Source organism: Oncorhynchus nerka, linkage group LG3 (assembly GCF_034236695.1).
Source record: "Oncorhynchus nerka isolate Pitt River linkage group LG3, Oner_Uvic_2.0, whole genome shotgun sequence".
Lineage (NCBI taxonomy): Eukaryota > Metazoa > Chordata > Actinopteri > Salmoniformes > Salmonidae > Oncorhynchus > Oncorhynchus nerka.
In genome coordinates this window covers 27,324,852-27,352,590 of record NC_088398.1, presented here as the reverse complement: position 1 = coordinate 27,352,590, position 27,739 = coordinate 27,324,852, and the positions used below count along the sequence as shown (strand labels likewise).

The 27,739-nt window shown below is 43.2% G+C and overlaps 1 protein-coding gene across 2 annotated transcripts in view; it reads right to left on the bottom strand.

Moving 5' to 3' along the window:
* Nucleotides 1-27,739, bottom strand: part of LOC115141333 (zinc finger protein 407-like) — a 205,315-nt gene that overhangs the window by 2,442 nt on the left and 175,134 nt on the right. The window lies entirely within an intron of this gene.

Genomic DNA, 27,739 nt, shown 5'->3' with positions numbered 1-27,739 from the left:
AGTTGTTGTCCAATGACTATTGGATATTCTGTAACCCCGCCCTCGTGTCTTCAATCAGGGTTGTTGGGAAAATGCTTTGTTCAAAGAAAACATTGTACTATCATGTCTTTGTACTCCCTGACAGCCATGCAGCCAAAACACGTCAGATTTAGACATGTTTGTTCCATTGAACATGCCATACAAATAAAGGCATTTATATGCCTCGGTCCTCCTTTCTTTTTAATGTCCATTCATTCTATTGGCCAGGGACATGCTGTCTCTCTATTTTGTCTTTATTCCTTTTTAAATCAAGTTCTACAGGGCACTGGCAAAGCTGACACAATAACAGAGCCTAACATAAAAAAAGATCTATATATCTATATAGAAATACTCCGTTAACTTGATATGAAAAATAATCTTAGTGTGCATATTTTGTTTTTTAAATGGACACACAAATTCATTTTTCATTTCAAAAAAAAATATCAAGGTATTCAAATGGGTGACAAGAAGTGGTGAGACGTCAGACGGTGCTAATTGATCCACACCATGCCCTGTGGCAGACCACAGGTTGCTATGGAGTTGCCAAGGAGATGGGAATGGTGTTAGAAATGGCATTGTTTAAGGCTGAGAGCAGCTCAGAGGATTCAGACATGCATAATCTATCCAGAGAAAAGGATTTGGAGAGGAACAGGTGACACTCGCTCACATACACACACAAACACGCACACGCACACACACACACACCAAACCTGGGTCAAATATTTTCTAGGCAGGTGTGCTTGGTTCCATTGTACCGGGTTAAATGTAAATCAGAAAACAAGGTATTTGAAAGAATCTGACCCAGATTTGCTTTTCACACGCAACAATAAACTCCTCAATCATTTTTTTCTCACCGTCATTTCGGTTTTTATTTGATTTAACTATTATTTTACCAGGCAGGTTGACTATTTGATGGCAAAGCTACAAATGGACCTATGATGACCAGTGTACTAATGCACAGTGAACATACTGTAGCTACAGCATCGTCAACTACACCTAATAAAGATCGAGGACATTGTGTATCCCAGTGACTAGTGTAACCAATGCTAGTAGGTCTGTGTGTCAACAAACCAGTGGTGAGTTCTTCATAATCACTACTCCCATCACCCTCTGCCAAAGAGCAGTCCATCTCCATCCTCCACTGATATACCTTTTACAAAATAGCCCCCATCTTCACACAACCCCCCGCCAATGATTTCATGGGAAATTAGTATGATGACACAATAGGAAACATAGCAAATAGCAAATCTCCACAATTCAGAGTTAACACATTTAAAACCCATAGTCATAAATACTTCAGTAGGAAACACTGTGGACAGTCTATAGAACAAGTGCTGCAAAGGCAAGGGCGCGCCAGTCCCTCTGTATGGGCGGCTGACATTTAGGACAGCAGAGGTTGCCTGTTTACAGAGACCCACTGGCCACTGCTAACGGATTATGCCGACGCTGAACTGCTGAGAGCCGAGAGGCCGACAGGAGGGGACAATAACTCGCTGCTGTGATGTTTTTACACATTACCATAAAACGAGTGTGTATGTGTACGCGAGTGTGTGTGTGTGTGTGTGTGCGCTTATGTGTGTGGCGGGCTATAGGAGGCATCGCTAGCGTGTGTCACATTATCTGTGGGGTGCTGTCTGCTGGGCCTAGGCAGCAGCCTGCCTGCCCGCTGAGGTTTATGGGGTGTCGCTCAGTCGTGGCCCGGTGCGAATCAAGTTAATGTTGCACATCCCATCTCTTCACTTGCTCCCGGTGGAAGAACAACATTTGAACAGCGTGATTGGGGCCCGGCGAGAGGCTGATGCGTGTTTTAATATGTGTTTTGAGTGTTCTGAGTGACCGAATCCTTTAACAGCGAGTCGTGAGGACAGACCACATTATTTGCAGTCATTTCAAACAAGATGGAGGCTCCGGCGAGAAAAAGATAAAGAAGAAAGAAGCGGAGCGATGGAAGGGAGGCTCTGATGTCATTTCTCCAGACGAGAGTTGGCCTCCCTACAGAGAAGGAGGGAAAAGCCACAACAGAGGTCGAATGGGGAGAAAATAAAGGATAAGAGAATTATGGTGTCAGCAGCACAGGAGAATGCAAGACGGACAAAACGACAGTCAGTCAGACAGACACACATACACATACAGTGTGCTCGCATACTTAAAGACCGTGGCAAACGAGAACGTAGTTCGGTTTGTCCATTTTGAGATGCCGTAGGCGGTATACACTTCCTCAAAATAGTCCGAATGAATCGAAGACCATTCAAGAAATCTGTCATTCATTTTTGAAATGTTTTGCCGAAGAGATCTTAGTCAGGCGATTTTACGTCTAACTAGGTACTGCTTGGTGCAGTATTCCTCAAGTGAATGTGCATGAGGACGAGTCGTCTCTTGTCGAATGACAACAGGCACCAGTGAAGAATTTCTAAAGCCGACCAATCACCGAACTTCAGCTTGCGTCGAGGAAAAAAATGGTGTGCCCGAACAGCTGAAAAAAAAAGTCCAAAACAATCAATAACGTTCATCTTTTTTTCGTCATAATATATGCCCAAACTGTTCCGAACTGTTTCATGTGGGAAGCATGCGGATGCCATTAGCCTACCCTATTACCATACAGTCAACAGCTTGGAGTCTTCAGTGTGTACACTACAGATGCAGCTATATATTGATCAGTGGATCAATGCCCCCAGTCAGCACAGCCTGCGGTGTTGGGTAGAGGAGGGGGGGGTTCTAAGTGGCATTACTTCAGGGAGGAGAGGGTCGTCGCCTGGGAAGCCGTCAGACGCCACTTACCAGCAGTTAGAGGAAGTAACCTTAACACCGACATGCAGCCCCCATCAATCAATTACACAAGTCAACCTTAACGTTGTCTGAACTGCTTTAACACTGAACACGAATCAACCTGGACACAGTGGACAGTCGAACCTGGATTGGACATAAAGCATAAGCCCAGTCAATTATACTGAATCAAACATGACGGCACAATGACAACACCGTGACAAACACATGGGCTTCAAGATCAATTACTTTCAAACAGAATCCTTTACCATCCTCTTACGCGCCGATTCCGTAAAATCCGAGATATGAAACTGTGGGTGTTTGATTTGTAAGGCCGTTTTCCAGCTGACGCGCAAGCAGGATGGGTGTCGGTGGCGCTGTCGGGGCTTTTGAAGGTGACACAGCTAAGTAGTTCAAGTGTCAGAGAGAGCATGTATCCAGGTCACGACGGATGGGCTGTGGGGGCAGGGCTGGGGGACATGGGGGAGGGCTAGAAAAAGGAAGTCCCCCCCCCCCTCACTACATGGTACAGACGACATGCTTGAATGAAGACCCACTACTACTCCTCCTGTGTCCCTCAAGTCCCTGGACTAGGAGAGATGGGGTGGGGACAGTGGGGACCATCAGGTCAGCCGTCTAGGGATGTGTTTCTGTCACCTGCTTTGTTCCAGCTGAAAGCGACTGAGAGGGACCACTGTCACCTTTACAAAGCTCTATGAATCAACGCCAGGGAGCGAGAGGAGGAACTGGCCTGGTGACCAAAAAACAAGCAATTACACCAGGACGAGATTGACACTAGGGGGATGAGGTGGAGAGAAAGATGAGAGAAGGATAAGGAGGAGAGAGAGAAGGATGGAGACACACAGCGCAGTACACACCCCAAGGACAAACAGCCATACATGGGCACACTGATATTTCTAGGTCAACCGTATATTCAACAAGTAGCTCAAGAGAGGCACATCAGTTACATTCTCCAAGAATCGACGGGTTTTAATCATTCATTTAAATAATCATAAAAATCACAGAGTGGGCCTTTAAGGATGTACAGTATATATAGGGCATAGGGCTGACAGTCAAAGGCAGAAGGCATACGACCAGGTTTTGGTTCAGTGTTTGTCACTCACAGTGCATACAGCCAGGTCACTCTCCTCCTCTCTCCTCCCTGAACTCAGCTCCTTTTCTGCTGACTCTCCCCTGGCCAAGACTGGCTGACCCCCTGGTCACCCACCCCTCTGCCACCAGGAGACGGAGGGTGGGAAGAATGTGGAGGGAGGGTGGAGGAGAGGGGGTAACCCTTAATAAAGGTGAGTTTTTTTGTGGGGAAGTGTCCGACCCTTTGTCTCATTCACCTTCCGTATCTGACCACCTAGGAAATGGGCGAGAACTGGACAATTCATTCAGAGGAATCCCAGACACACAGATACACACACACATTTCACAGAGCACTGACTATTGGGTGAATTACCACCAAGGTCCAAGCTGCTTTCTAGCTGAGTTGCCGTTACATTATACATGTACCCTATAAGTCATCATGGGTTCTCTTACAGAGCACCGCTGAGAAAGCACACATACAGTTGAAGTCAGAAGTTTACATACACCTTAGCCAAATACATTTAAACTCTGTTTTTCACAATTCCTGACATTTAATCCTAGTAAATATTTATTGTCTTAGATCAGTTAGGATCACCACTTTATTTTAAGAATGTGAAATGTCAGAATAATAGTAGAGAGAGTGATTTATTTCAGCTTTTATGTCTTTCATCACATTCCCAGTGGGTCAGAAGTTTACATACACTCAATTAGTATTTGGTAGCATTGCCTTTAAATTGTTTAACTTGGCTCAAACGTTTCGGGTAGTCTTCCACAAGCTTCCCACAATAAGTTGGGTAAATTTTGGCCCATTCCTCCTGACAGAGCTGGTGTAACTGAGTCAGGCTTGAGGTCAGGACCTTGTGATGGCCACTCCAATACCTTGACTTTGTTGTCCTTAAGCCATTTTTCCACAACTTTGGAAGTATACTTGGGGTCATTGTCCATTTGGAAGACCCATTTGTGACCAAGCTTTAACTTCCTGATTGATGTCTTGAGATTGTTGTTTCAATATATCCACATCATTTTCCATCCTCATGATACCATCTATTTTGTGAAGTGCACCAGTCCCTCCTGCAGCAAAGTACCCCCACAACATGATACTTCCACCCCCGTGCTTCACATTTGGGATGGTGTTCTTCGGCTTGCAAGCTTCCCCTTTTTCCTCCAAAAATAACTATGGTCATTATGGGCAAACAGTTCTATTTTTGTTTCATCAGATCAGAGGATATTTCTCAAAAAAGTACGATCTTTGTCCCCATGTGTAGTTGCAAACTGTAGTCTGGCTTTTTTTATGGCGGTTTTGGAGCAGTGGCTTCTTCTGGGATTGATTTGCACTTGTCGCACCAAAGTACGCTCATCTAGGAGACAGAATGCATCTCCTTCCCAAGCGGTATGCCGGCTGCGTGGTCCCATGGTGTTTATACTTGCATACTATTGTTTGTACAGATGAACGTGGTACCTTCAGGCATTTGGAAATTGCTCCCAAGGATGAACCAGACTTGTGGAGGTCTTCAATTGTTTTCTGAGGTCTTGGCTGATTTCTTTTGATTTTCCCAAGATGTCAAGCAAAGAGGCGCTGAGTTTGAAGGTAGGCCTTGAAATACATCCACAGGTACACCTCCAATTTACTCAAATGATGTCAATTAGCCTATCAGAAGCTTCTAAAGCCATGACATCATTTTCTGTAATTTTCCAAGCTGTTTAAAACTCGTTTTTCAACCACTCCACAAATTTCTTGTCAACAAACTATAGTTTTGGCAAATCGGGTAGGACATCTACTTTGTGCATGACACAAGTAATTTTTCCAACAATTGTTTACAGACAGATTATTTCACTTAAATTCACTGTATCACAATTCCAGTGGGTCAGAAGTTTACATACACTAAGTTGACTGTGCCTTTAATGACTCCAACATGTAAACTTCCGACTTCAACTGTACACGAACATGCACACACATACAGGCTTCCACTGGGGCATAGCACACTGACTTACAATATCTGTCCTAGTGAGCGTCAGATCGAAGCTTGATAAAGGAGCTGGGGTTAGTTAGGCCTGCAGGAGCCTCCGCTCAGAGGACTGACACATGGACTCATCACAAAGAGCCCAACAAGAACAGACTGCTTCAGTCACTCCTCCACTCTCCCCATTACACCTCTCTCTCGCTCTCTCTACCTAGCCCTATCCAACTATCGGGTGATTGACCTTTGATTGCTTCCTTAATTAGCCATGTCAGATGGCTCCACGGATTTACTGGTGATGGCTACGTTCTGAAGATAATTACACGCCTTTCCCTTTCTCCGACCTCTCGCCATTCCTCCCTCTATCCCTGTGTCCCTTCTCTATCCCTCACACTCCCCCACGACTCAATGATTCGTTATGAAATAGAAGCAGATTGAGTGTGGAGGCTAATATAATCTAAAACTCTGATAGACAGACAGATGAAATAGTCAGCCCTCTGTGAGTAATCAAAGATATGAGCCGCTTGCGTCATGTCTAAACCGAAGAAGATAGACGAAGAGAAAGAGAGGAGCGAAAGAAAGAGAGAGAAAATAAATAAAGAGAAAGACAGACAGAAAGAAAGAAACATTTGGTAGTGCAAGGCCTAGCAAAGTCGAGGCAACAGGCCTGACCAAACCTACTGCGTTTACATCCCTGTTGTCACCTCTCGACGACACAACGTTCTATTTACGTTACCTCCAGATCATCCCTGGTCGTATTTACCCAACAGAGGCATTGCGGAGATATTTATCGTGGTGAAGGGGCTAAATATAGCGCTGGGGAGACGGTGCGAGGCAACCATGGTGGGAGGTTTCCCTCTAATCTCCATCTGCAGGCTGACAGACCTAATGAATGCCCCTCATTCAGCTGCACTGCCTGTGTGTATCTGACAGTATAAATATTTAGCAATATCGGAGTCAGCTTGTGATTTTACACAGATGGAGTGATTGATGCCTCTCGGCGGCTGACGCATGCCAAAGACGATCTCCGGTGTAATGTAAACCATCTCTCTCTCTCTCTCTCTCTCTCTCTCTCTCTCTCTCTCTCTCTCTCTCTCTCTCTCTCTCTCTCTCTCTCTCTCTCTCTCTCTCTCTCTCTCTCTCTCTCTTTTCAAGGTACTGCAGGTTTTGGATATGGACTCCAGTCAATAATGAAGGAATGCTTCACAAAACCACTTTAACAGCTTAACATGTATTTGCCTGTGTGTGTGTGTAGATCTCATATGAACAGATGACAGTGTGGGCAGATTCAAAGGACTTCACACACAGCTGTCACCCAGCCCAGAGAGACAAACCAGACCAGCTCTTCTCTCCCCCTGCTCCCCCAGCTACTGGATCTCTATGTGTGTGCAGGGTCTGTGTATATGTGTGTATGCACATTAAATGTATATGTGTGTGTGCACATTAAATGTATATGTGTGTGTGTGTGTGCACATTAAATGTATATGTGTGTGTGTATGTGTGCACATTAAATGTATATGTGTGTGTGTGTGTGCACATTAAATGTATATGTGTGTGTGTGTGTGCACATTAAATGTATATGTGTGTGTGTATGTGTGCACATTAAATGTATATGTGTGTGTGTGTGTGCACATTAAATGTATATGTGTGTGTGTGTGTGTACATTAAATGTATATGTGTGTGTGTGTGTGTGTGTGTGTGTGTGTGCACATTAAATGTATGTGTGTGTGTGTGTGCACATTAAATGTATGTGTGTGTGTGTGTGCACATTAAATGTATATGTGTGTGTGTGTGCACATTAAATGTATATGTGTGTGTGTGTGTGCACATTAAATGTATATGTGTGTGTGTGTGCACATTAAATGTATACGTGTGTGTGTGTGTGCACATTAAATGTATACGTGTGTGTGTGTGCACATTAAATGTATATGTGTGTGTGTGTGTGTGCACATTAAATGTATATGTGTGTGTGTGTGTGCACATTAAATGTATATGTGTGTGTGTGTGTGCACATTAAATGTATATGTGTGTGTGTGTGTGCACATTAAATGTATATGTGTGTGTGTGTGTGTACATTAAATGTATATGTGTGTGTGTGTGTGTGTGTGTGTGTGTGCACATTAAATGTATGTGTGTGTGTGTGTGCACATTAAATGTATGTGTGTGTGTGTGTGCACATTAAATGTATATGTGTGTGTGTGTGCACATTAAATGTATATGTGTGTGTGTGTGTGCACATTAAATGTATATGTGTGTGTGTGTGCACATTAAATGTATACGTGTGTGTGTGTGTGCACATTAAATGTATACGTGTGTGTGTGTGCACATTAAATGTATATGTGTGTGTGTGTGTGTGCACATTAAATGTATATGTGTGTGTGTGTGTGCACATTAAATGTATATGTGTGTGTGTGTGTGTGCACATTAAATGTATATGTGTGTGTGTGTGTGCACATTAAATGTATATGTGTGTGTGTGTGTGCGTGCGCGTGTCTGCGCAGCCACTACAGAGCCAATTAAAGAAGATGAATACAAGAACACAATTCCAGAACATACATAGGGGACCTTTAAAGGAGGATGTTGAGGGTGCATTGACCTTGTAATTGCCTGTAGAAAAATATGCTCTCCTGGTAATGCCCTTTCTGGTAATATCTCCTCTTTTTTGTGTTTTTTCTTCTTCTTTAAATTGCATTTAAAACTCCAATCTCTAATGCGACCAATTCCTTTCTTCAGAGAGAAGAGCAGATCTATTCATCGAACTGTCCTTTCTCGAAATTAGCATTGAAATGTGACCGGTTCCACTGCGCCGTCCGGCCTGAGGTTTTCATTCCGGGCGGAGGGAGGAAGTGGCCTTCGTTGCAGTAACTACAGTGTCTTTCAACACTGCTCTCTCCTCGGTTTCTCTACGGATGTTTTTGTTGTTCCTCCGTAATGAGAACAATGACTATTTCTCCTGCTCACCTTTATCTAGCACTTCTCACTTTGCTTTCTCCTCTGCAAGACGAGTGAAGGTTCCCAAATCTAGTCCACACTTTACAAGCCCAACTGGAGGTTGCTGCTCTGATATGGGACTAATTCTAAAAAGACACAGACAAAGAAATCCCAGAAGTCCCAGTTTCAACTCTGTCTTCCCACGTAGAGTAGTGTTGTCGACTAGCTGGCTGGCTGGTGTGGTATTTTAACCCCTGTAAAGTGTCTTTTTGGCACAGTGATTTGTGACTATGTGGCTGTGTGTGTGCATGCGTACACATATTTGCTTGCGTGTGAGTGTCCGATCGTGCGAGCGTGTAGATATCGGGCCTTATTCCTGCCTCCCCGACCCTCCCTCAGCTCCATGCAGCCGATGAGGAATGAACCATCCGAGGCCTCCATTTCTCTTCCCCCCGTGGCTGAGTCTTACTTACCCTAATGATGTATAATAGCCTGCAACTGCACTTAACCTGGGTCCTAGCATGGCAGAGACCGAGTGGGAAATCCACGCTGATTACAATGTTTACCACAGGGAAGGAAACAACCCGTCAACTCAGAGAAATGAGGGACGTTCAAAATCACACTCAATCAAATCCAATCGATTAACACCGACAGAGATAACCCTCCCATTTCAGCCTTCACCTTAGTAACCGGCAGTAAAACTTTGACGGAACAGATGCAAAACCGGTTCCTTCATTTGTTACACGTCTCATCAAAGCGCCTGGATCGCATTCATTAGGAAACACTGTTTCAGAACTTTGGACACGGCGACGGTGAATAATAATACAAGCCACATGACACGGCTATGGCAGTCTGTAAGGTGGGAGAAAGGAGTGCAGGCGCCAGGCAGGGGGTCACCACCCATCACTCAGGTCAACCACACACACACACACACACAACACACACACACACTAGTGTTGGACGACGGACTATGTGTTCTCCCGTAAAACCTGCAGTCCTCAGCGCCAGTCCATCGTGCCTTTGAGGAAGCGGGTCAGTCTGAGGCCTGGTGGCACTTAGGCCTGCTCTCCAAAAAACACTCACAGCCGGAGAGGAAGAGGAGAAGCGGAGAGAAGGAGATGAGATGTGAGGAGACGAGTAGGAGGGGAAGAGGAGTCGTGCAGAAGACGAGAGGAGAGCAGAAGAGGAGAGGAAGAGGAGAAGCGGAGAAGGAGAGGAGATGTGAGGAGACGAGTAGGAGGGGAAGAGGAGTCGTGCAGAAGACGAGAGGAGAGCAGAAGAGGAGAGGAAGAGGAGAAGCGGAGAAGGAGAGGAGATGTGAGGAGACGAGTAGGAGGGGAAGAGGAGTCGTGCAGAAGAGGAGAGGAAGCGGAGAAGGAGAGGAGATGTGTAGGCAGAAAGAGTAGAGAAGAGGAGAGGAAGCATTATTTAATTATTGAAGGTGTAGAGGATAAATCGTCCGTGGAGATGCCACAGTGTCGTCTGCGGCGAGACCACAGACGGTCCACCACACAGCCAGGCTGGCGTGACGAGGGCAGGCTTTGACTCGCTGACCTTGTTAAAACAAGCTCTCCGTCAGCTTTCCTGCAAAATATGTTTACCTCGGGCCGGGACGGATAGAGAGAGAGGGCGAGAAAGAGAGTTAGACAGAGGGAGAGAGACAGGAAGAGACGGGGTGAGGGAGGAGAGAGAGATGAGAGAGTGATTTAAAGGTGGGAGAGTTGGAGAGAGAGAAAGAGAGATTGGAGACTGCTGACAGTACAGGAATAAATACTGCGACTCCGCCAATTCCCAATTAAGTGTCCTCTTATTTCCACATAACGAGCGCCTCTGTTATTGTGTTTTCCTTTGTAGTGCTCAGGCTTTGTTTGGCTAATTTTGTAATGAGAGAAAGAGTGAGAATGAGAGAGAGAGAGAGAGAGAGAGAGAGAGAGAGAGAGAGAGAGAGAGAGAGAGAGAGAGAGGCAAACAAAAACTACTATCCGCCTCGTGTTGGTCACACAGTAGCACTGTTTAGTCACACAACCCTCAGAGGTGATCAGTAGCCCGAAAGAAAATATTAAATGTTGGAAGAGCAGAAGCATGACAAAGCTGGAGAGACCACCAAATAAACAGTTGGTAAAATGAAAACGGCCTACATGTTTCCATACGGGGTGCAAACGAGTCAACCAACAATTACTGATGTTTATCTGTCAAATAAAAAAGAGACATATTATCTGTACATGCATGAAGACATATATAATCGTTCCTGCTTTTCCTTCCAGCAGAAAGATGTTCACCGTAACACATTTCATTTCCATGATTATTTCTGTATCTCTTTTAAAGATAGGAAAGGACCCTTTCTCTCTTCCCCCGCCCCCTCGTCTGAAAGGTAGGCTTGCTAGAGATGTGTGTGTGTTCGCCCGACCGTCCGTGTTTGTGTGTGTGTTTATGCCTATGAGCATGTGTGTGCCTGCTTGAGTCCGTGAGTGTGTGTGCATTGAATCTTGTGGGGCTCTACCTTTGTTGGGGCGTTCCACTACTAGCCAAGGGGGGGGTAGCCGGTCTTATTAACACCATCAGTTTGAGTCATCACAGGGGAGCCTGGTTTGGGCAGGTGCTATGAGAGAGTGTACCCGTTACAAACGACCACAGGAACCTCTCTGGAACTCTGGCCCCTCACCCCCCCCATCTCTCCGAGGGCATCTACTTGTTATCCAGTGGGTTACTAGCCCACTCTGTCTGTCCGCGGTGGTTTGGTTTGCACTGGGGGGACTGGGACTGGCTCAATCCATCCTGATGACAGCACTGACACAGAGAGGGGAAAGGGGACAGGGCTGAGAGAGAGAACTTGGAGACCAACAAACATAGATACTGGTATGCACACACACACAGACACAATAATAACGTCAGCATAGTGTTTGACCTGGGTGTGACTATTGACAGGTGGATATCTACAACAGCACAGTGGATGGAGATAAAATGGCCACCAGAGTTACATGTAACCAGACACGTAATAATTCCTGTCTATTACCCAGGCGCCTCTATGGCTCCTCCGATGACACCAAAGATGTGTCAAAGGGGTACATCCCAAATGGCACCTGATTCCCTTCATGGAATGGTCCATAAGGCTCTGGTCAAAAGTAGCGCGCTATATAGAGAATAGGGTCCCATTTAGGACACATCTATACCTTGCCCAATTGTTATGGATTGTGTAACGTGTTCAATTTAGATGTACAAATTGATCGATTGAACTATTGGCAAATCATTTGATGTTAGCAAAAGCAGTGTCTTCATAACATCAAGGACAAGGTCAGTCGGGGAAATTTGAAGTGCATTTCATAGTCATGGTATTTATCAGTGTTCCAAATGTAGTATATCACTCCAAACATCATCCATATAAGTCACTATCTATACTTCACTTCATACATTATGGGTCTTTTTTCAGAAGAAATAGATGCCATTTTTTCTTGGGCAAAACTAGGCTTCTTCTACTTTGCTTTTTAGGTTTTAATAGTGTGATTAGTTAGAGTTAACACCAATAAACAAATACACTGACGTCAACCACAAACTGTCCATGTAAGATTGAACCTCAGTTTAGGAAGGTATGCCTCAAATGTGCCTGTCTTCAACAGATACATTTACAGTAGAGCAAAAGTTGAGGAACATTTTGACTATAAATACAGGGAAACAATGAAGATTGTGTATAGGACCCCCGCAAAAATCTAAACAAAACAAATATACAAGCCACAATCTTAACCTGTCTAACATAGAAAACTGTAGCTGGTAGGAAATTGTAGGAATGAATCCCCTTGGTTTGTTAGTGTTGTTAATTGGGCGTGCCGAATTAGAATCTTAACATACTGTACGTGCTAGGACCAAACAAGTCCCGGTGTTTGACCTAGCCGAGCGTTGCTTTCTGTGTTCGCCCTCCCTGCTTCCTCCCGTTCCCTCTTATTCCTCAGCTTCAAGTGTCTCCAAAACTAATAAAACCCCCTCCGTGAAGCCCCCCCCCCCCCCCCGTAACAACCATCACATTAATAACACTGTGCTCGTATTCAAATTTTCTGTCGAAAAGCTAAAGAAAGATTGAATGCCCCGCTGTCGCGTGGACCAAAGATTGAAGACGTGTCTCATTGACATTGTTAAAAGTTTATGAAAATATATGAATTCTCAAACGTGGCGGGCTGCTTAGGCCTCTCCACTCCCAACAGTACTGTTCGAGATCTTGGCTTTTAATCAAAATGATTGAATACTGTAAGTTTTGATTCGGGGATTCTAATGGCGAGGACGGATAAAGTGTCACGGTCCTGCACCAAAAAACTAGACGCGCTCGTACATGCGTGCATAAAAAACTTTATGCTTTTTAAAGAAAAATATATTTATCATTCCTCATATCGGCTATATCTTGATTTACACTGTACATGCCATTTAGCCAATGCGAGTGTTTGGCTAAATGGCATGTACAGTGTAACTGCATGTTGGTGACTGTCACTGGGCTGGCTCCGATCCTCCATGTGGGTGACTGTCACTGGGCTGACTCCGATCCTCTATGTGGGTGACTGCCACTGGGCTGACTCCGACCCTCTATGTGGGTGACTGCCACTGGGCTGACTCCGACCCTCTATGTGGGTGACTGCCACTGGGCTGACTCCGATCCTCCATGTGGGTGACTGCCACTGGGCTGACTCCGATCCTCTATGTGGGTGACTGCCACTGGGCTGACTCCGATCCTCCATGTTGTTGGAGCTGATATGATATGAAGCCATATCTGGTAGATGAAGCATATGGTGCCATACAGCATGTTTAACAGAACAGCTGTTCCCGCCGTCAGATGTGTGCATGAGTGTGTGTGTGTATTTGGGAGGGTGAGGGGCATGCAGAGGTATCTGCAACAGCCTGCTTGACGGCACAACGGCGTAGCGCCGGTCACTTGGGGCCAACACGGCACGGGGCAGTGCTCGCTCTCAGATGTCAAGGGCCCACGGTGCGTTTTGGAGGCCGTCTCCCCCCAACCTTCCCTCAACGCCGCCCGCCCAGCCTGACACACACAGACCTGTTAGACTAACTCCCTCCGCTCCTTCGCCAAGCAGGTGGTGTTTTTCTCTCACTCCGGGAGGCTCTCCAAACAAAGCGCTTACAGCATGAACTTATCAATCTCTCCGGTGACACTTTGAACAGCTGGGGACGGGAGGGCACGGAGAGGGGAAAGGAGACGATACGGTTGCATTCATACTGTCTAGGATAAGGTCTGAGTGGATGCAGAGGATTTCATGAGGCTGCAGGTGGGTGAGGAGGATGTGGATGGTTCCCCAAATTTTTCTTCCATGGTACCTGGGCAGCACTGCTGAGACAGTGAGTGAGGGAGGGAGTTTCAGATAGAACTGCAGATAAAGTCTCTGATCAGAGGTCAGGATTTAGAGGTGGGCATTTCCATGTAAAAGGACCCATGAGTACCAACATGTGAAGTTCATAGGAGTATCAATTTGGGTGTCAAATTAAATCTAAGAGTTTGCATTTGTTGGGAAATGAAGGCATAGATACATTTTTCAATATTAATATATACATATATATAAAATTAGGCATAATGCTTTGATGTCTGGATAAACAGATGGAAAATTAGTCTTAGAGAACATTGGCCAGAAAAGTCTTAAAAGGTATCATAAATACAGTACATCAGACCCAATAATGTTGACATAAAGACCCATGGCAACTAATATCAACACAGTGCATTCGGTAAAGTATTCAGACCCCTTGAAGTTTTCCACATTTTGTTACGCCTTATTCTAAAATTGATTAGATAAAACATTTTCCTTGTCAATCAACACACAATACCCCACAATGACAAAGCGAAAACAGGTTTTTAGAAATGCTTGCAAATAAAAAACAGAAATACCTTATTTACATAATTATTCAGACCCTTTGCATCTTGTTTCCATTGATCATCCTTGAGATGTTTCTACAACTTGATTGGAGTCCACCAGGGGTAAATTCAATTGATTGGACATGATTTGGAAAGGCACACACCTGTCTATATAAGATTGGCAGTGCGTGTCAGCGCACAGTTGGCAGTGCATGTCAGCGCAAAAACCAAGCCATGAGGTCGAAGGAATTGTCCGTAGCACACCGAGACAGGATTGTGTCGAGGCACAGATCTGGGGAAGGGTACCAAAATATTTCAGCAGCATTGAAGTACCCCAAGAGCACAGTGGCATCAATGATTCTTAAATGGAAGAAGTTTGGAACCACCAAGACTCTTCCTAGACCTGGCCATCTGGCCAAACTGAGCAATCGGGGGAGAAGGCCTTGGTTAGGGAGAACATGATGGTGACTGAAAGTGCTCCAGAGTTCTGCTGTGGAAATGGGAGAACCTTCCAGAAGGACCTTCCAGAAGGACAACCATCTCTGCAACACTCCACCAATCAGGCATTTATGTTAGAGTGGCCAGACGGAAGCAACCCCTCAGTAAAAGGCACATGACAGCTCGCTTGGAGTTTCCCAAAAGACACCTAAAGACTGTCAGACCATGAGAAACAAGATTCTCTGGTCTGATGAAAGCAAGGTTGAACTCTTTGGCCTGATGCCAAGCATCACGTCTGGAGGCAACCTGGCACCATCCCTAAGGTGAAGCATGGTGGTGGCAGCATCATGCTGTGGAGATGTTTTTCTGTGGCAGGGACTGGGAGACTAGTCAGGATCGAGGGAAAGATGAACAAAGCAAAGTACAGAGAGATCCTTGAAGAAAACCGAAGGTCACCCTCCATCAAGACAACAACCCTAAGCACACAGCCGAGACAACGCAGGACTGGTTTCATGACAAGTCTCTGAATGTCCTTGAATGACCCAGCCAGAGCCCGGACTTGAACCTGATCATAACATCTCTGGAGTGACCTAAAAATAGCTGTGCAGCAACGCTCCCCATCCAACCTGACAGAGCTTGAGAGAATCTGCAGAGAAGAATGAGAGAAACTCCCAAAATACAGGTGTGCCAAGCTTGCAGTGTCATACCCAAGAAGACTCGAGGCTGTAATCACTGCCAAAGGTGCTTCGACAAAGTACTGAGTAAAGGGTCTGAATACTTATGAAAATGTGATATTTAAATGTCAAAATATATCTAAAAACCTGTTTCAGAATAAGGCTGTAAAGTAACAAAATGTGGAAAAAGTGAAGGGGTCTGAATACTTCCGAATTCACTGTATATTTCATTTTGGAGAAATTGTTTACTTTCTGTAAGTTTAAGAAATAATGCCTTGTGCCTTATAATCCTGTTACCAAAAAAAACCTTATCTTTAACATATTTGATCATTTCTCTCCTTCATGTGGAGGGAGCATAATGAAAGTTCACAGTAGTAACAAGTAATGGTAGACCTACCAATTAGCTATAGTGATTTACAAATATCACATTTGTTTATGAATTATTAAGTGATTAAAATGTCCACGAGTTCAAGTTCCCGACACAAATCTAAGGTTTCTACTCGAGCCGGCTGGTCGTTCGTTCTAACATTCCTGTTGCAAGAGACGCAGCCCAGTCATGAAGTCTTTTTGTTCTGTATCTATGGGCGTGACCCAGTTGTTCGTTCTAAATGTTCCATTGCCATACTGGCTGGCAACGTTCTTATCCCTTGCTTGCTAGCCAGCCAACTACGGCTAACTTACAGTCACGTCAAACAGTGCAGCCAGAATAACAGCAAAGTAGCTGCATTTGCATTTGTTTAAGCTGTTTTCTAGTGACATTTATTTGGACACATCTATAACTATGAGCTAATGATGCGCGATTATACCTGACATAGAAAATGTGCTCTCTCGTCAGGACACTGTTGTTCAGAGGAGCTAGCCAGCAACACAGCTAACACAATCACTTCAAACTGAAGCTGGAAGACTGCAAACCAAGCTGCATTTTGTTTAGTGTGACCTGTTTTCTAGTGACATTTCTTTGTATAAATCCATAAAAATGATGCCAACTAATTCATGATTTCAACTGGCTGAGAAAATATGTTTGCCTGTCTATCTCATCCCGACACATTCATAACTATGGGACAGCTGGAAATGGAATTGCAATATTAAAACAATGTTGGAGAGACAGACAGCAAGGTTTAAACAAATCTCCACTGTTGAAAACTAAATGTTAGACTAAAATAAATGGGAGATAATTTCTACATGCTTTTAATAAATGTATACATTTCCTGTCTTAGACCAACCCGTTGTATAATGTACTGTGCTCTACTGTACTGAACTATACTCTACCCTAATCTATCATACTCACTCTACTCTGCTGTACTGTGCTCTGCTGTACTGAACTATACTCTACCCTAATCTACCCTACTCACTCTACTCTGCTGTACTGTGCCCTACTGTACTGAACTATACTCTACCCTAATCTACCATACTCACTCTACTCTGCTGTCCTGAACTATACTCTACCCTAATCTACCCTACTCGCTCTACTCTGCTGTACTGTGCTCTACTGTACTGAACTATACTCTACCCTAATCTACCCTACTCACTCTACTCTGCTGTACTGTGCCCTACTGTACTGAACTATACTCTACCCTAATCTACCATACTCACTCTACTCTGCTGACCTCTGCTCTACTGAACTATACTCTACCCTAATCTACCCTACTCGCTCTACTCTGCTGTCCTGTGCTCTACTGTACTGAACTATACTCTACCCTAATCTACCCTACTCACTCTACTCTGCTGTCCTGTGCTCTACTGTACTGAACTATACTCTATCCTAATCTACCCTACTCACTCTACTCTGCTGTACTGTGCTCTACTGTACTGAACTATACTCTACCCTAATCTACCCTACTCACTCTACTCTGCTGTCCTGTGCTCTACTGTACTGAACTATACTCTACCCTAATCTACCCTACTCACTCTACTCTGCTGTACTCTACTGTACTGAACTATACTCTACCGTAATCTACCCTACTCACTCTACTCTGCTGTACTGTGCTCTACTGTACTGAACTATACTCTACCCTAATCTACCCTACTCACTCTACTCTGCTGTACTGTGCTCTACTGTACTGAACTATACTCTACCCTAATCTACCCTACTCACTCTACTCTGCTGTACTGTGATGTCCAAACGTGTGAAACACGAGAGGAATGACATTCATATACATAATTATGCCCATGATGTAATTCCGTTACTGTAATTCTGTTACCGGGTGTAAATCCACTTTACTTTCTGTACTGCAGTTCTACAACCAAAAGATATGTTTTCAAACTCAAGGTACCATGTCATAGCTGACACCCCATTCTTTCTGCAGACATCTTTGAATCTTAATTTGGAGCAGATATTTAACAGTGGTTATAGAAAATGTGGTCGCATAAAAACCTGATGGAGATTTTACCTTAATTCCGTTACCAAAGTTTTCATCTGCATAGTTCTTCCTCAAAATTAGTCATTGCGCATCGAGTTCTATGGGTTGTTAAACCATAGGTTTTTGTTTGGCATACATTTAAAAGTAAAAAATGGAGTCAAAGCATCATTATTTTACCGTGGAATTGCCTAGGTCAGGGTAGGTGTCTCAGTAGGATACAGCTGGCAAAATACTGTAGGTAAAGAGCATATTCACAGAGAGGTAGAGCCAGGGGAGTAGTAAAATAGCTGTATAGAGGCCCACAGAACTGCCAACCCCCACCCATACCCCTGTCCCCCTCCCAGTGACAGGCGAGGTATAATAAAATAAAACAAAAACTCCACGTCGAGGCTCTGGCATGATCTCCCTAACCCCAAGACAGACAGGCAGACAGAGCCATCTGAAGAGGCTCTGGATTCACAGCTATCACTCCCTCCCCCTCTTCTCTTCTCCCCCTCCCCCGTCATTATCTCCCGAGCCAAGACTGGAGAGGGTCTGAAGAGGTTTTTCAAATCCAGTGAAGCCTGTCACATTACAAAAACATGTCGCTTTAAACTAAACGTAAAATATCAGTAATTGAAGCGATAAATCGGCTGTTGTTTTTTTCTTCTCTTCTACCCACTCCCTCTCTTTCCTTCCCTAACCCTCGCTCCCTCTGTGTCTTTCTCGCTCTTTTTTTTTTTTTGTGAGAGTACTTTTGATGAGCGGTAAATTGGAAATCATTTTGTGTTGTAATGCCATGCTGAAACGTCTTCCCATTACCATCCGTCAGTCATCGCCGACAGAGAAATTACTCAACTGTCAATCTGGATATGAAAAGAGGTGGTGGGAGGGGGGGGGGGGTGAGAGATTGATCAATAAAGAGAGGGGGGGTGATGGGAGGGGTTGGAGGTGGGGTCCATCATAATGCTTTTGTTGTGATTGAAATAAATCAAAGCTGTGGTGGAATTTAGCTGTCACTAGCATTCTTGTGTGTGTGTGTCATTATCCTCCTCACAGGCACCATCTCGCGAGGGTAGCCCATAATTGAGATAAGAGAAAGTAACAGGGAGAAATGCACAGAATTCCTTTGTACGGCTATAATTTAAGGCCTAACTATGGGACTTGAAACTGAACTGAAAGTGTACATTTGTGCATCCGAATGAGTGTATGTTACATAACATTGCCCTTATGGCAGGGATCAGGCACTTTCCTTGAGAGTATGGTCAGGGGGCTGGAACAGAATTACAAATCATTTGTAGACTGCAAATTGATCGCAAACAAAATATAATATTTGAATCAAACATAATCATTTTAAACTTGGCTTACATTTGTATACGATCACAAATACTGTATCTCCCCACTATGTGTGGGAATACTTGGGAACAGATTTCCATAATTAAAATACGTTGGAGCTGATTTGCTGGTATATATACACAGTATATATATATATATATATATATATATATATATATATATATATACACTACCGTTCAAAAGTTTGGGTCACTTAGAAATGTCCTTGTTTTTTCCATCCTCAGTGTTCTCCTATCACAGCCTGTAACTGTTTTAAAGTCACCATTGGCCTCATGGTGAAATCCCTGAGCGGTTTCTTTCCTCTCCGGCAACCGAGTTCGGAAGGAAGCCTGTATCTTTGTAGTGGCTGGGTGTATTGATACACCATCCAAAGTGTAATCAATAACGTCACCATGATCAAAGGGATATTCAATATCTGCTTCTTTTCTTTTTACCCATCTACAAATAGGTGCCCTTTGCAAGGCATTGGAAAACCTCCCTGGTCTATGTGGTTGAATCTGTGTTTGAAATGTATTGCTTGACTGAGGGACCTTACAGATACAATGCCTTCGGAAAGTATTCAGACCCCTTGACTTTTTCCACATTTTGTTAGGTTACGGTCCGATTCTAAAACGTATTACATTTCTTTCTCATCAATCTACACACAATACCCCATAATGATAAAGCAAAAACTGATTTTTCCCGAAGCCACTCCTGCGTTGTCACGGCTGTGTGCTCAGGGTCGTTGTCCTGTTGGAAGGTGAACCTTTGCCCCAGTCTGAGGTCCTGAGTACTCTGGACGAGGTTTTCATCAAGAATCTCTCTGTACTTTGCTCCGTTCAGATCTGGTGTCATGTCATCAACTTCTATCGATCCCATTTTTACAAACATGGCTGAACTTTGTTCCAAAGCTGTATCAGTGGCACTAGGTTGCAGTGATCATAACTTAGTTGCACTCACTAGGTAATCTATGTACAGTCCTGCAGAGGGTTCAATCAGGACTCGTTTGTGGGTGAGATTAAGAATGTGCAACGGTTAGAAGTGTGTAGTAAGGATGATCCTGAAATGTCACTGAAAAGTTCATTTATGAAATGATTCTTGAGCATAGCTGACAAGCACGCCCCTTTAAGAAAATGCACTGTGAGGTCAAACGGTGCCCCATCGATTGATGATGAGCTGAGACATGTCATGATTCAATGTTATGAAGTCAAAAAAGCAGCAGATACATATGGCACTCTGTTTGATAAGCAAAGTTATTGTAAATGAAGAAATCTTGTGACCAAACTCAACAAAGGAAAGAAGGAGGGTTTCTATCAGCACAACATTGATGAAGTGAAGGGTGATGGGAAAAAAACTGTGGAGAACGTTGAACGCTGTTATGGGTAGGAATCCGAACATTTTGTTGAATCATTTTGTTGAATTTTGTTGAATCAGTGGGTATATTTATTACAAAACCACACGACACCGCAAACTACTTTAATGAATGTTTTACAGGCAAAAGTGGACACGTTGAGGAATGCTATGATTCCAACTGATGGCTCTTATAAAAGATGGTACCGCGAAGGAGAGGCAAAGCATGTTCGAAATTTCACCAAGTAGAAAGGGAAGAGGTAGAAAAGGACGCTGTTGTCTCTTTCGGATGACAAGGCACCTGGTACAGATAATCTTGACGCCAAATTGCTTAGAGTTACAAGCGAACCAAATATCTAACCCAATCTCTCGTATTTTTAATAAGTGCCTGAGGTATGGGGGTGCGCTCAGACGTCTGGTAAGAGTCAAAGGAGAAATAGTCAAAGGAAACTACGACATCATGTTGGACGCAGCTTTATCATGGTCAGAACACAGAGACAACATTGGCATTAAGATGGGTAAGGGAATTGCTATTACTCGAAAATGTTCAGAGTATGTAACATCTAGCACTCTGAATCAGGTGATTCCATCCCTGATCACACTTAGAGTACTGTCCGGTTATATGGTCATCTGCAGCAAATAGATATATAAAGATGTTGCTCAAAACAGGGCTGCCTGATTAGCTCTTCATTGTTCGGGCTGTATGAATATTACGTAAATGCATCAGAATCTCCCACGGCTTCACGTTGAAAACAAATCCCGTCTACTATCTAGTCTTCTGATTTACTTTAGAAATGTTATATTTGTTCAAAAAACCACAGTATTCTTCAGGCCAGTTAGTACATACTAGCAACACGCATAACTAGCAAACCAGACAGGTATATTCAGGGTATCTATGACAACCTAAGCCAAGGACAAATCGCCTTAAATCTACAGTTTTATTGAGAGCCAGAGCTGAATGGAACTCTTTACCAATCCATATTTCTCAGGCAAAAGGTAAATCCACCTTCAAGAAAACAATTTGAACTTCTAATGCGGTAGACCAGTGGTTCCCAAACTCTAGCACCACGGTCAGCGAACTCTCAAATGTTAGTTTTTTTGCCATTATTATAAGCCCGCCACACACACCATACGATACATTTAATAAATATAAGAATGAGTGTGAGTTTTTGTCACTTCCCACAAGCTGAGTTGTGACAAAGAGCTCTTATAGGACCAGGGCAGAAATAATACTAAAATCAATACATTTTGCTCTTTATTTAACCATCTTACATATAAAACCTTATTTGTTCATCGAAAATTGTGAATAACTCACCACAGGTTAATGAGAAGGGTGTGCTTGAAAGGATGCACATAACTCTGCAATGTTGGGTTGTATTGGAGAGAGTCTCAGTCTTAAATCATTTTCCACACACACTCTGTGCCTGTAATTAATTTTCATGAGAGTGAGGGCCCGAGAATCTACTCTCACATACAGTTGAAGTTGGAAGTTTACATACACTTAGGTTGGAGTCATTAAAACTCGTTTTTCAACCACTCCACAAGTTTCTTGTTAACAAACTATAGTTTTGGCAAGTCGGTTAGGACGTCTACTTTGTGTATGACACAAGTAATTTTTCCAACGATTGTTTAATTCCCTGTATCACAATTCCAAGGGGTCAAGGGGTCTGAATACTTTCCAAAGGCACTGTAATTCTGTGTGTGGAGTAAATATATGAGGTAACCATTCAAAAATAATGTAAACACTATTATTGCACACAGGGTGGGTCCGTGCAACTTAATATGTGACTTATTAAGCAAATGCTTACTCCTGAACGTATTTAGGCCATAACAAAGGGGTTGAATACATTTCAGCTTTTCATTTTTTTATCATTTGTAAAAAATAAATAATAATAATAATAATTAAAACACAGTTCCACTTTGACATTATGGGGTATTTGTGTGTCAGCCAGTGACCACCAATCCATATCAAATTCAGGCTGTAGCGCAACAAAATGTGGAAAAAGACAAGGGATATACACATACTTTCTGAAAGGACTCCATTTGTCTGTTTACCTCTACAATGTCCACAAGCCGCACAGGACTCATTAGAACAGAGTGGACAATACCTGCCACTAAACCAGACAGAGGGAAGAAGAACATCATTAATGGTGGTGTGCTTTTCTACACAGAAGATCATACAACATCATTTCCCGATGCTCTTCTGAACTTCCCAACACCTTTCTGATGTCTTTCAGCCATATCAAACCATACTTCCTTCTGATTGAAATACTGCCAAAGGTACTGTCAAATTGATTTGTAATACACTGCCATAGCTCAATTGAATCAATTGTTTGGTCCCCACAAGGATAAGAACACAAACGTGTGTGTGTGTGTGTGTATACAGTATGTGTGATAAGTGTGTGGAATGGCGATTGTGTGTTTTGCTGTGTTGAGTGGCTCAGCGGTATAGTAGCCGAGTGAGAGAGTGAGAGAGTGTGAGAGAGAGAGAGAGAGAGAGAGAGAGAGAGACAGAGAGAGAACGCCTGTATTGCTCAATGCTAAATTAATTGCACCAATTATTCACGGAGAGAGTTGTCTAGTGGCGGCCTTCGGGGGGGGCGAGGCCCTGACCGCTCTCCCTCATTTTTAATTGGCTGTCCTGTTGAATAATTGATTGGAGCAAATGCGAAATGGATGGCAAGGTCCAAGTGTCTTTCATCACACCAGGCCGGTCTCTCTGACAGCCAGGAACAAACAAACTCGCTGCTCTCCACAATAAACAAACATGGGAAATAAATCCACACACAGCAGACACTGGGGAGGCTGCACATACAGATAGGACTTCACACACACACACACACACACACACACACACACACACAGGCTGGACGGAGAGATGTTCTGGACTTCACGCAGCATGTATTGACCTAACAACACTGAGAATGTACAGAATCAGAGAGGCAGCGTTGGATTGGATAACGATGTCTGCAACGCTGGATGATTCCTTTCCGGCGCAGTGTGTGTGATGCTGATGAGAATAAATTAGGACTGGTGAGTGACTGAGTAACCCAGAGTGAGAGGGACCTACACTACCGCAAAGAGGAGGGGAGGGTGAAAGATGGTAAAAATCTGTTTGTTAGAACCAGTGGTGCCAATATAGGCTTAGTGAGGCCAGTCCACATATGACCATTCGATACCAATTGAGGCTGCACATAGCATCACACACACCCTACCCCTCCTAGCAAACACACACACACCCCTCCCCAGTAATCAAAGGCTATTAACTCCCAGTGCTTTCACAACAAAACAGATGTAAGATTCATGAGTGGTGTGGGCCAGTGACTGTTGTCTTTACCTACAGGCTAGTAAAAAAAACAATGAGGGTAGCTTTGGCCCCAATCTCCGGCACGATCAATAGTCCCTGATAGTCTTATAAGCCTATTGACCGAGTGAAGCGGTTCTCTCTCAACTCCATCTCTAGCAGACACAGAGAGAGAGAGAGAGAGAGAGAGAGAGAGAGAGAGGAGAGAGAGAGACCCTCCTCCTGGATTAAGACTCAGCTCTGTAAGCCCTGACACAATCAGAGATGGAGACAGAGGCTGGGCATATTACCTAGTGTGGTGAAGGACCCTCAGAACATGGATCTATGGATGGAGAGGTGTATGTGTAGGGAGGGGGAGGGAGGCAGGCTGTGTTGTGTGTGTGTGTGTCTGGGTGTTTTTGTGTGCGGGTGCATGTGTGTGTGTGCTTACACACTGTATGTATGTGGATGGATTTCTATGTCTTTAGACATAGTTTCAGGCTTTTATTTTGAAAAATGAGCGTGAAAGATCACATTGCGTAAGTGGATAGGTGGGGGCTCTCAGAGTGAGTTTTTGCGCTACAGAGTAAAGCCGCCATTGTTCCTCCCGCTGTTATTGAAAAACCTACACACTCGGTTGATATATTATCAAATATATATTTAAAAAACTACCTGAGGAATGATTATAAAAAATGTTTGACATGTTTCTGTGGACATTATGAAGACTATTTGGAATTTCCGTCTGCGTTGTCGTGACCGCTCTTTCCTGTGGATTTCTGAACATAACGCAACAAACAAACGTCGGTATTTTGGGTATAAAAATTATCTTTATGGAACAAAAGGAACATTTGTTTTGTAACTGGGAGTCTCGTGAGTGAAAACATCCGAAGATCATCAAAGGTAAACGGTTAATTTGATTGCTTTTCTGATTTTCGTGACCAAGCTTCCTGATGCTAAGTGTACATAATGCTATGCTGGAATATCGATAAATTTACACAAATGCTTGGATTGCTTTCGCTGTAAAGCATAATTTCCAAAACCTGAGACGACAGGTGGATTAACAAAAGGCTAAGCTGTGTTTTGCAATATTGCACTTGTGATTTCATGAATATTAATATTTTTTAGTAATATTATTTGACTGTTGCGCTATGCTATTCAGCGGTTGCTGACCCCGCGACAGGGATGGGTAGCGTCAAGAAGTTAATGAAGTCAAGGATATCAACCCTGATAACATGGTCTTCAATCCATTAGATATTAATGAAGTCAAATATATCAACTCTGATAACATGGTCTTCAACCCATTAGATATTAATGAAGTCAAGGATATCAACTCTGATAACATGGTCTTCAACCCATTAGATATTAATGAAGCCAAGGATATCAACTCTGATAACATGTTCTTCATCCCATTAGATATTAATGAAGCCAAGGATATCAACTCTGATAACATGTTCTTCATCCCATTAGATATTAATGAAGCCAAGGATATCAACCCTGATAACATTGTCTTCAACCCATTAGATATTAATGAAGCGAATTATAAATATAATGACTGTGTTGATGCAGATTCAAATGTCTTGAAATTGACCAGAAATAAGTCTCACTTGTGATTACTATAATGTTAAGCAATTTAACAACCTGTAAAGCAGTTGATATAATTCCAAGACAATCTTATTTTCTACCTTTTCCTTTGAACGTTCCCAGTCATTTGAACGTTCCCAGTCACTTGAACGTTCCCAGTCACTTGAACGTTCCCAGTCACTTGAACGTTCCCAGTCACTTGAACGTTCCCCCAGTCACTTGAAGTCACTTGAACTTTCCCAGTCATTTGAACTTTCCCAGTCATTTGAACGTTCCCAGTCATTTGAACGTTCCCAGTCACTTGAACGTTCCCAGTCATTTGAACGTTCACAGTCATTTCAAAGAAACGTTCCCAGTCACTTTCAGTCAAACGTTCACCAGTCATTTGAACGTTCCCAGTCATTTCCAGTCACTTGAACGTTCCCAGTCATTTGAACGTTCCCAGTCATTTGAAAGTTCCCAGTCATTTGAACGTTCCCAGTCATTTGAACGTTCCCAGTCACTTGAAAGTTCCCAGTCACTTGAACGTTCCCAGTCACTTGAACGTTCCCAGTCACTTGAACGTTCCCAGTCATTTGAACGTTCCCAGTCATTTGAACGTTCCCAGTCATTTGAACGTTCCCAGTCATTTGAACCTTCCCAGTCATTTGAACGTTCCCAGTCATTTGAACGTTCCCAGTCATTTGAACGTTCCCAGTCATTTGAACGTTCCCAGTCATTTGAACGTACCCAGTCATTTGAAAGTACCCAGTCATTTGAAAGTTCCCAGTCATTTGAAAGTTCCCAGTCATTTGAACCAGTCATTTCAAAGTTCCCAGTCATTTCAAAGTTCCCAGTCATTTCAAAGTTCCCAGTCATTTCAAAGTTCCCAGTCATTTGAACGTTCACAGACTCCAGGTAGCTGGAGTATAAAGTATTCCGAAAAAAATCCGATGTCAGTAAGTGGTTCTCACTTTCAATACATGAATGTTGTAATCACCCAATAGAAAACAAATGTTACCTTCATTGTTACTCAAATCCAAGAGTGATGCAAGGATATCAAGCACTTATATGTTTTTTTCCCATAAAAACTCCTCCACAGATATGACTATTTTGTAACTCGTGGATAAAATCTTTATGTTTATGCAAACGGCTGTGCATCTAACAGGGCCAAGATATCCTGTGGTGTGTCACAGCGTTTGATAATTGGGACCTTTGTTATTCCTAATCTATATCAACGACCTTGCTGCGGGGTCTTCTACCGTGCTTCCCATTGTCTTTGCTTGGTGATACCAATTCGATTATATTCATACAAAAATGTGGATTCATGTATTAATGAAGCCAACTCAGGTATGGCAACATTTTCTGAAGGATTCCAGATAAACAAATGATCTTCAAATGTTTAAAAAAAAATCTAACTATTGTATTCACAAGTAAGAATTATTATTATTATTATTATTTTTTAAAGAGCCAGAATCTCAATTGGGGGGAATGAAATGGAACAAGTCACATCCACTAGATTCCTCAGAGCTCTAATATATGAATAGTTGTCCTGGAAAGATCATATTGCATTTGTCTGCAGCAAAGTGATGAAATCTGTTGGTATCATCAGAGAGATTTAGTGGTTTGTTTCATCAGGTTTGCTTCCTAACTCTATACTATAGTTTCATTTACCCAAATCTCATTGACTGTAATATTGTCTGGGCCAGTAAATCTGCCTCCTACTTACACAAATTACTCATCACACAAAATACATTTGCAAAAATGTCTAATTACCTGGCTCCAGCTGCACATGTGTTTAAGAAATTCAATATCTTGTCTATTTACGACATTAATGATCGCCAATTATGCACTTTCATCTACAAATACTCATACCTCCCAGACAGTTTACCGAAACACTTCAAATGGTCTCTTCCAGGTTCATTCTGAAATCCATCTATATAACCCCAGGCACTGTGATAACCTTCACCCTCCCCAATGCCACACCTCACATGGTCAGTTTCCCTATCAGATACAGAGGTACCGTACTCTGGGAGTGGAGACTGGGGGTCATCCTGATGAATTAAACTACCCAACATTCCCCTGCATGTAGCCTGCCTAATGCACGCACACACGCACACACGCACACACACACACACACACGTTTTGTTTTGTAT